Source organism: Carassius gibelio, chromosome B3 (assembly GCF_023724105.1).
Source record: "Carassius gibelio isolate Cgi1373 ecotype wild population from Czech Republic chromosome B3, carGib1.2-hapl.c, whole genome shotgun sequence".
Taxonomy (NCBI): domain Eukaryota; kingdom Metazoa; phylum Chordata; class Actinopteri; order Cypriniformes; family Cyprinidae; genus Carassius; species Carassius gibelio.
In genome coordinates this window covers 35172770-35180624 of record NC_068398.1, presented here as the reverse complement: position 1 = coordinate 35180624, position 7855 = coordinate 35172770, and the positions used below count along the sequence as shown (strand labels likewise).

The following is a 7855-nucleotide window of genomic DNA, read 5'->3' as shown; positions in this document are numbered from 1 at the left end:
AATAGGAATTCCCAGTGATGTGTGCTCTGTAAACTAAAAGTATGTCAAAAGTGTAAACCGTTAAGTTTGATAGTACGCAGGTGAGAAAATGGCGGCAGACATCCGCTGATTGATTATTTATCAGATATTTTATCAGATATATATTTAGCAGATATGTTTATCATTGAAGTCTGTGTTCTTATAGTGTAAATGTAATACAGGTTAACTGCAAAGGAGAATTATTCTGTTGTATAAAGTGAACACTTATAAAAATGTACAGTTATTTACACAAATACTCTTTTGATAAGAGGACAAAGATGCCAGGTGTTTAAATTAAGAAGTTTAGACATGATTGATGATAGACCAAACATGGGGTTTAAAGGGAAAGCGTTTGTTTTTGGTTTCATACAAACTTTGTTAAGTTCATGTTTGGAAAAATATGTGAGGATACATTTATGTGAAAACAGACAGTTGAAGATTATATTACTTCATGTAATCCAAATGTGGATATAACCTGTGCTTTAATGCAAAGCAGACAAAAATAACAGAAAATAATTCATGATTGCAGATACAAAGTTAAAATGAAGTTGAAAATAAATATAATCCAAGTGAATGGAGAACGAGCAACTGTTGTCCTGCGTCACTGATTTCTCTGTAATATTTCTAATATTTCCAGAGCACTCCTATCAGAGGATTATCTATATATCTGCCAGCTGAGACCTAGCCGGGACCCGCTACACTGGAATCCGTTAACATGGGTGCGTAAAAAATTACCCAACGCATACGCACCGCAGACGGAGTATGTGTGAAATGGGCGTTAGTGGTTAAACATAAGATATAATTCGTTTTGGGTAAATAACAGGTTATCTTTGGTCTGTATTCAATTTATCTTTGTGTTTAAAATGAAATTGAAAAAATGCTAATTTATATAATATTTTGTTTCATTGTAATGGCTTTTTATATACACATATCCCTGAACTAAGTACATTCCTGCAGCTGTTAAAATGTTTAAATGAAAACGAAAAGGAGGCAGTGGTATTTGATATCCTATTTCGTTTTATGGTAAATATACAGTGAGGAAAATTGCAGTAGTCAAGGCGAGCTGACTGATGTTATCAAGTATGCTGCTGTTTGCAGACATCACACTCCCGAGTCGAATGCGCAAAGTCTGAACTACCGACGGTGAATGTCCAAAATCAGCGTACTTTGTATTGATAAATGCGCTCGGACCTAAGTCACCAGACTCTTTGCCCAATCTTCCTGGTACTTTACACCACGGTGGAAACGCAGAAAGCAACAAGTCTGTGAGGAAAAAAGTTCCTGGTACAAATGTTCCAGGTAATTTCGGTGGAAACTCGGCATTAGGCTGTTCTATGCTGATGGCCTACACCCAAAGCTGATTTGGACCAGATGTTCTGATGGACAACATTTCCAAGATAATATGCTAGTAAGTCTAATCTCAAATCATCATCTTAAACCTTTTTACTTTTTTGATGTGTTTGTGCGTGTGTGTGTTTGTGTGTGTGTAGTCCATCCTATTCGGTTGTTAAGTGATGACGTAAGAAGCGCTGTTTCCAGGTACAAGCCTCAACTCGCTTCACTTGAGAATACTACAACCAAGTCGTTTATAAGCACTGTTTATTCATATTAATCATTTAATCTAAACATTTTCAAACTTACGGTGTAAACTAGAATCCCTGTGCTAACAGTGTCCCAAACACAAATAATATATATTGTGACGGGAGGAGCACAAGACAGACACAGTGGGCGTGGCGTCATGCCTCGGAGAGACTTTTTTATGAACAGAAATCAAACAAAACAGGATAAAAGGTGGCCAAAGGGGAAGTGTCCAAAATAACAGGGAATCTGGTGTCCTCGTCGTGCTGCAGGGTTTGTGTGGGTCGGGCAGTGTTCATGGAGGAAGGGTCCAGGTAAAGGGCGGAGTCTGGCGGCGGCTTCCTCTAGCGGCCGCATCACTCTCGTTGGCCGCGGCACTGGAATGGGGTGGACGGCCCGGCATCCTGGCCCGTCGGCCGTGTAACTGGTGCGGTTCTCCTCTGGATCGTGGGTCCGGCAGCTCACGTCTCTTGTGGCGCGGGAGTCCCTCAACACACCCTTCCTGGACCCACGAGGACACCAGTGTGGATGCATGGGGAAGAAGCCGGTCTCCCGAGGAGAGGCGCCTTGGGCTTTTTAAACAGCGGCGGTGATGAGGCTCCATTTACTTCAGGTGTGCTCCATCACACGCCGCCAGCCCTGACTCATCCAGCGCCCCTCCTCTCACACACCCATTCCAGTTGGGAGCCTGGTGAAGGGCAGCGATTTAGGACGGGGTGCCTGTGAGAATCAGGGAAGAGACAGCTGACTCGTCACAATATATATTGTGACGAGCACTCCCAGAGGAATCAGCGTCGCCCTGGAAACCAAACCAAAACACCTGCACGTCCTCGTCACCGGCTGATCGGTCACAGCTGCTCCCCATCAGCCAGCACATTGAAAAGCAGCACATGTTGCACTGAGAAGAGGTTCTCAAACAGAACGCAAAGCTGGACTAACCCCTCTCTCCTATCCCCACAGAAAGCAGCGAGTGACCGACAGCCCACACCCTTTGGAGCACGTCAGGACACCCACTTTCCCCTTGATTGGCACAGAGGAGCACGGAGAGCACACGGGGAGCACCAACCAGCGGAAAGCAGATCAGGACACTTCACCAGGCACCCTTCACTTTTCAATAAACCCACCCTCCGGGGCTTTTGATTTCACGTACCTCTTGTCGAGTGGTTCTTCACCCCGTGACAGTGGTGGAGAATGCGGGCAGAACAGTGAGGAATCACCGACAAGGTCACCGCCCCAACTCCTAATTTTTTTTTGCTTTCTGTCAGCAGCACCACGGAAGGCGGCACGCGCGGCCCCGCGATGGAGGACGTCTTACAACGCCTCGCTGAGGTTAGCATCCGCCAGCAGCAAATAGCGGAACACCTCGCCACTCGCCTGGGCAGGACGGAGGATGAACCAGCGCGTTCCGCTACCTGAGCCTCGGGCACAAGCCACCCGTCTGTTGCCCAAGATGACGGCCGATGACGATGTGGAAGCCTTCCTTCAGGTCTTCGAAAACACTGCCCACCGAGAGGGATGGCCAGAGGACGAGTGGGCACGTGCGCTGGCACCCCTACTCACCTGTGAAGCACAGAGGGCTTACTTCTCGCTCCCCCTGACGAGTGCCGACAGTTATGTCGAAGTGAAGCGAGAGATCCTGGCGAGGCTGGGCCTCTCCCCTGTAAGTGCCGCCCAGCAGTTCCACGAGTGGGAATACAAGCCCCGGGTGCCAGCCCGTGCCCAGGCAGCCGAACTCAGCCGCCTCGCCCAGCACTGGCTGTTGGCAGGAAACCCCACACCAACACAGGTAGCGGAACGAGTGGTGGTCGATCGCCTCCTGCGCGCACTACCTCGCGCCCACCGACAGGCCGTCGGCATGAGGGACCCACGTGACGTCCGGGAACTAGTGGAGGCGATCGAGCTGGCGGATGCCGTTCATCCCAGCGGGGCAGGGGACCGGCTGCCGCCATTCCCCCGGAGGGTGGTCCAGGAGCGACGCCCGCTCGAAGGCACCGCGAGACCTGTCAGCAGGCCGACGGTTCCCCCACCGCGAGATGAGCCCATGCCAAGTGCCGAACCACCGTCGCCTCCGCGAGCCTGGCTGGCAGGCTGCATCCTTCACCAACGGGTGCCGGCGGGAGCCCCCGAAGCAGATGTGAAGGTGGATGGAAGACGGTTCCGGGCCCTGTTGGACTCAGGCAGTGCGGTCACCCTCATCCAGGCGCGGCTGTGCGCCCCGCGAAGCGGCCGGAAAAACTTCCTACCGATTACCTGTGTGCACGGAGACACTCGTCAAGTACCGGCCCGTGAGATGGTCATTTCGTCCCCCCAAGGCACCTGGCCAGTGGAGGTAGGCCTGGTGAAGGACCTGCCGGTGGCCGTACTGCTGGGAAGGGATTGGCCCGGCTTCGAGAAGCTGCTGTCCGCCGCTACTCAGCCTGCCAGCCCCAAGGGGAACCGTCGAAGACCGAGGCGGCCGCCTGGACCCCGCCGCCGACCGGCCCTGCTCGTCTCCGACAGTGGGAGAGAAGGTGAGGCCCCCTCCCAATCTACTAATCTGTTTTATGATGTCTACCAACAGGCCGCTGGAGGGGGCTCTTTCGCCAAGGAACAGCGGGAGGACGACCGACTCAAGCACTGTTGGAGCCAGGTGCGAGTCGTGGATGGAGAGGACGTCCTCCCCCGGCCCCACCCTCTCCCACATTTTGTCGTAGAGAATGGCCTGCTGTATTGTGTCGCCCAGCGTAGGGGGGAGGAGAAAAAGTTACTAGTTGTGCCTCGTGCCAAGACCGAGACCATTCTGGAGCTGGCCCATTCCCACCCCATGGCAGGACACCTCGCGGCAGCCAATACTGCCCAACGCATCCGCGACCGTTTCCATTGGCCGGGCCTGGACGCCGAGGTAAGGCGGTTCTGCCAGGCCTGCCCGACCTGTCAGGCCACGTCGCCCCGGACTCCTCCCCCCAGCCCGCTCATCCCGCTGCCTATCATCGAGGTGCCCTTCGAGCGGATTGGAATGGACATAGTGGGGCCGTTGCCGAAGTCTGCCCGAGGGCATGAGCACATCCTGGTCATCGTCGACTATGCCACCCGGTACCCAGAAGCAGTCCCCCTGCGGAAGGCCACCGCAAAGTCCATCGCCCAGGAGCTGTTTCTGCTGGCCAGCCGAGTCGGCCTCCCCTCAGAGATCCTGACTGACCAGGGAACCCCCTTTATGTCCCGGCTAATGGCTGACCTCTGCCGGCTGCTGCGGGTGAAGCAGTTGAGGACCACTGTTTATCACCCCCAGACTGATGGCCTCGTAGAGAGATTTAACCAGACCCTCAAGCAAATGCTCAGACGTGTGGCGGCGGAGGACAAGCAGGATTGGGACCTCATGATCCCCTACATGCTCTTCGGGATCCGCGAAGTTCCCCAGGCCTCAACTGGCTTCACCCCCTTCGAGCTCCTGTTTGGCCGTCAACCCCGGGGCCTCTTGGACGTGGCCCGGGAAGCGTGGGAGCAGCAGCCGGCCCCGCATCGTACCGTCATCGAACATGTCCGGCAAATGAGGGAACGGATCGACCGAGTGATGCCGTTAGTCCGGGAACACCTCACCAGGGCCCAACAAGCACAGCAACGTCATTATGACCGGACAGCCCAGCCATGGGAGTTCCAACCGGGAGACCGCGTCATGGTCCTGGTCCCCAGCTCCGCCTGCAAATTTCTGGCCTCCTGGAAGGGGCCCTACTCGGTCGTCGAGAGGGTTGGACCGGTCACTTACCGCCTGAGACAGCCGGGACGACGGCAGGCGGAGCAACTCTACCACGTCAACCTCCTAAAGAAATGGGTGGGGACCCGGGACCAAGTAGCTGCCCTAAGCCTCACCGAGCCCGTGGTTGTGGATATCAACCCCCACCTTTCGGCTGCCCAGAAGACGGAGCTGCAGCACCTGGTCAGTCAGTTCCAGGATGTGTTCTCCTCTCAGCCCGGGCAGACCAACGTGCTTCAACACCATATCCGGACGCCCCCAGGAGTCGTCGTTAGGCAACGGCCCTACCGAGTCCCGGAGGCTCGTCGGCAGGCTATTGAGGAAGAGGTCCAACAGATGCTAAAGTTGGGGGTAATAGAACCATCCCGGAGTCCGTGGTCCAGCCCCATTGTGATGGTCCCAAAGCCGGATGGCACCCTCCGCTTTTGTAACGACTTCCGCCGCCTGAACGAAGTCTCCGAATTCGACGGGTACCCCATGCCTCGGATGGACGAACTGCTGGACCGGCTAGGAAGGGCCCGGTATATCAGCACCCTAGACCTCACCAAGGGCTATTGGCAGGTACCGCTCTCCGAGGCCGCCAAGCCGAAAACCGCCTTCTCCACCCCCAGTGGCCACTGGCAGTACCGGACCCTTCCCTTCGGCCTACATGGGGGCCCCCGCGACGTTCCAGCGGATGATGGACATCCTCCTGCGGCCTCACCAAGCTTACGCGGCCGCCTACCTGGATGACGTCGTGGTCCACTCCGAGGCGTGGGACGAACATCTGGATCGTCTGCGGAGGGTGCTCTCGGAGCTCCGGCGGGCTGGACTTACCGCCAACCCCCGAAAATGCCACCTAGCCCTCTCTGAGGCCAAGTACCTGGGCTATCAAGTCGGCCGAGGACTCATCCGGCCGCAAGACAAGAAAGTTGAGGCCATCCACGCCGCACCAAGACCGGAGACAAAGACCCAGGTACGAGCCTTCTTGGGGTTGGCGGGTTATTATCGTTGTTTTATCCCCAACTTCTCCTCTTTAGCCGCCCCCCTGACAGACCTGACCAGGAAGGGGCAGCCGGAGAAAGTATGCTGGACCCCGTCGGCGGAAGAAGCCTTCTCCCAGGTGAAAGCAGCACTCACGTCCTCGCCGGTACTCCGCGCCCCGGACTTTAGCTGCCCCTTCCTGCTGCAGACGGATGCTTCCGACACAGGACTAGGAGCGGTCCTCTCCCAAATTCAGGAAGGTGAGGAGCATCCGATCATCTACATCAGCAGGAAGCTGTCCCCCGCCGAGAGGAAATACGCCGCTGTGGAGAAGGAAGCCCTGGCCATCAGGTGGGCAGTCCTGGAGCTCCGGTACTACCTCCTGGGCCGCAAGTTCACCCTGGTAACCGACCACGCGCCCCTACAGTGGATGGCCCGCGCCAAGGACACCAACGCCAGGGTGACTCGCTGGTTCCTAGCGCTCCAGGACTTCCACTTCGAAGTCCGCCATCGAGCTGGGGCCGCCAACGCGAACGCCGATGGCCTCTCCCGGATCTGGACAGCTTATGCAGGTCTGTCAGGGGTCATTCCCCACCCTCCCCTAATCTCACCCCTACTTTCTACATGTCTTCGCAGGACCAGAACGACGCTTAGGGGGGGGGGATGTGATGAGCACTCCCAGAGGAATCAGCGTCGCCCTGGAAACCAAACCAAAACACCTGCACGTCCTCGTCACCGGCTGATCGGTCACAGCTGCTCCCCATCAGCCAGCACATTGAAAAGCAGCACATGTTGCACTGAGAAGAGGTTCTCAAACAGAACGCAAAGCTGGACTAACCCCTCTCTCCTATCCCCACAGAAAGCAGCGAGTGACCGACAGCCCACACCCTTTGGAGCACGTCAGGACACCCACTTTCCCCTTGATTGGCACAGAGGAGCACGGAGAGCACACGGGGAGCACCAACCAGCGGAAAGCAGATCAGGACACTTCACCAGGCACCCTTCACTTTTCAATAAACCCACCCTCCGGGGCTTTTGATTTCACGTACCTCTTGTCGAGTGGTTCTTCACCCCGTGACTATATATATATATATATATATATATATATATATATATATATATATATATATATATATATATATATATATATATATAAAATTTTCATTGTCTTGCTATCTGGGACTTATGGACTTATGTTATAGAGTTGGTTAGGATTATAACTTTTTCGCCTGTATTATATCACACATTTGTTTTCTCGTGGTATCTGAAATAGAGCGTTTGAACATGGAAGCTGTGCTACATAACATCAGACTTATCAAGCCAATAGAGACTATGCCTGATCCCTTAATCATTAGGTCAAGAATTTGGATCGGTATTACACCAGAAAATCACAGAATGAGTGCATAAAACAGTAATTTTTTTTTTGATTATTTTATGTTCTGCAGATTGGGCTTTATAAACATTAGATTGCTCATACATAATATACTTGTACAATCATTTTGATTACAACCAATTGATACTGACCTATGAAGACTTAAACTTTTTGGCACCAGTATATATTACCAA

At 53.6% G+C, this 7855-nt stretch overlaps 1 long non-coding RNA gene across 1 annotated transcript; it reads left to right on the top strand.

Annotated features, from left to right (window-relative positions):
* The first annotated feature begins 367 nt into the window (after positions 1-367).
* On the top strand, positions 368-2741 carry LOC127953535 (uncharacterized). Its single transcript, XR_008153300.1, has 2 exons — positions 368-737; positions 1117-2741. It is a non-coding gene; the product is annotated as an uncharacterized LOC127953535 (long non-coding RNA).
* The last annotated feature ends 5114 nt before the right edge of the window (positions 2742-7855 follow it).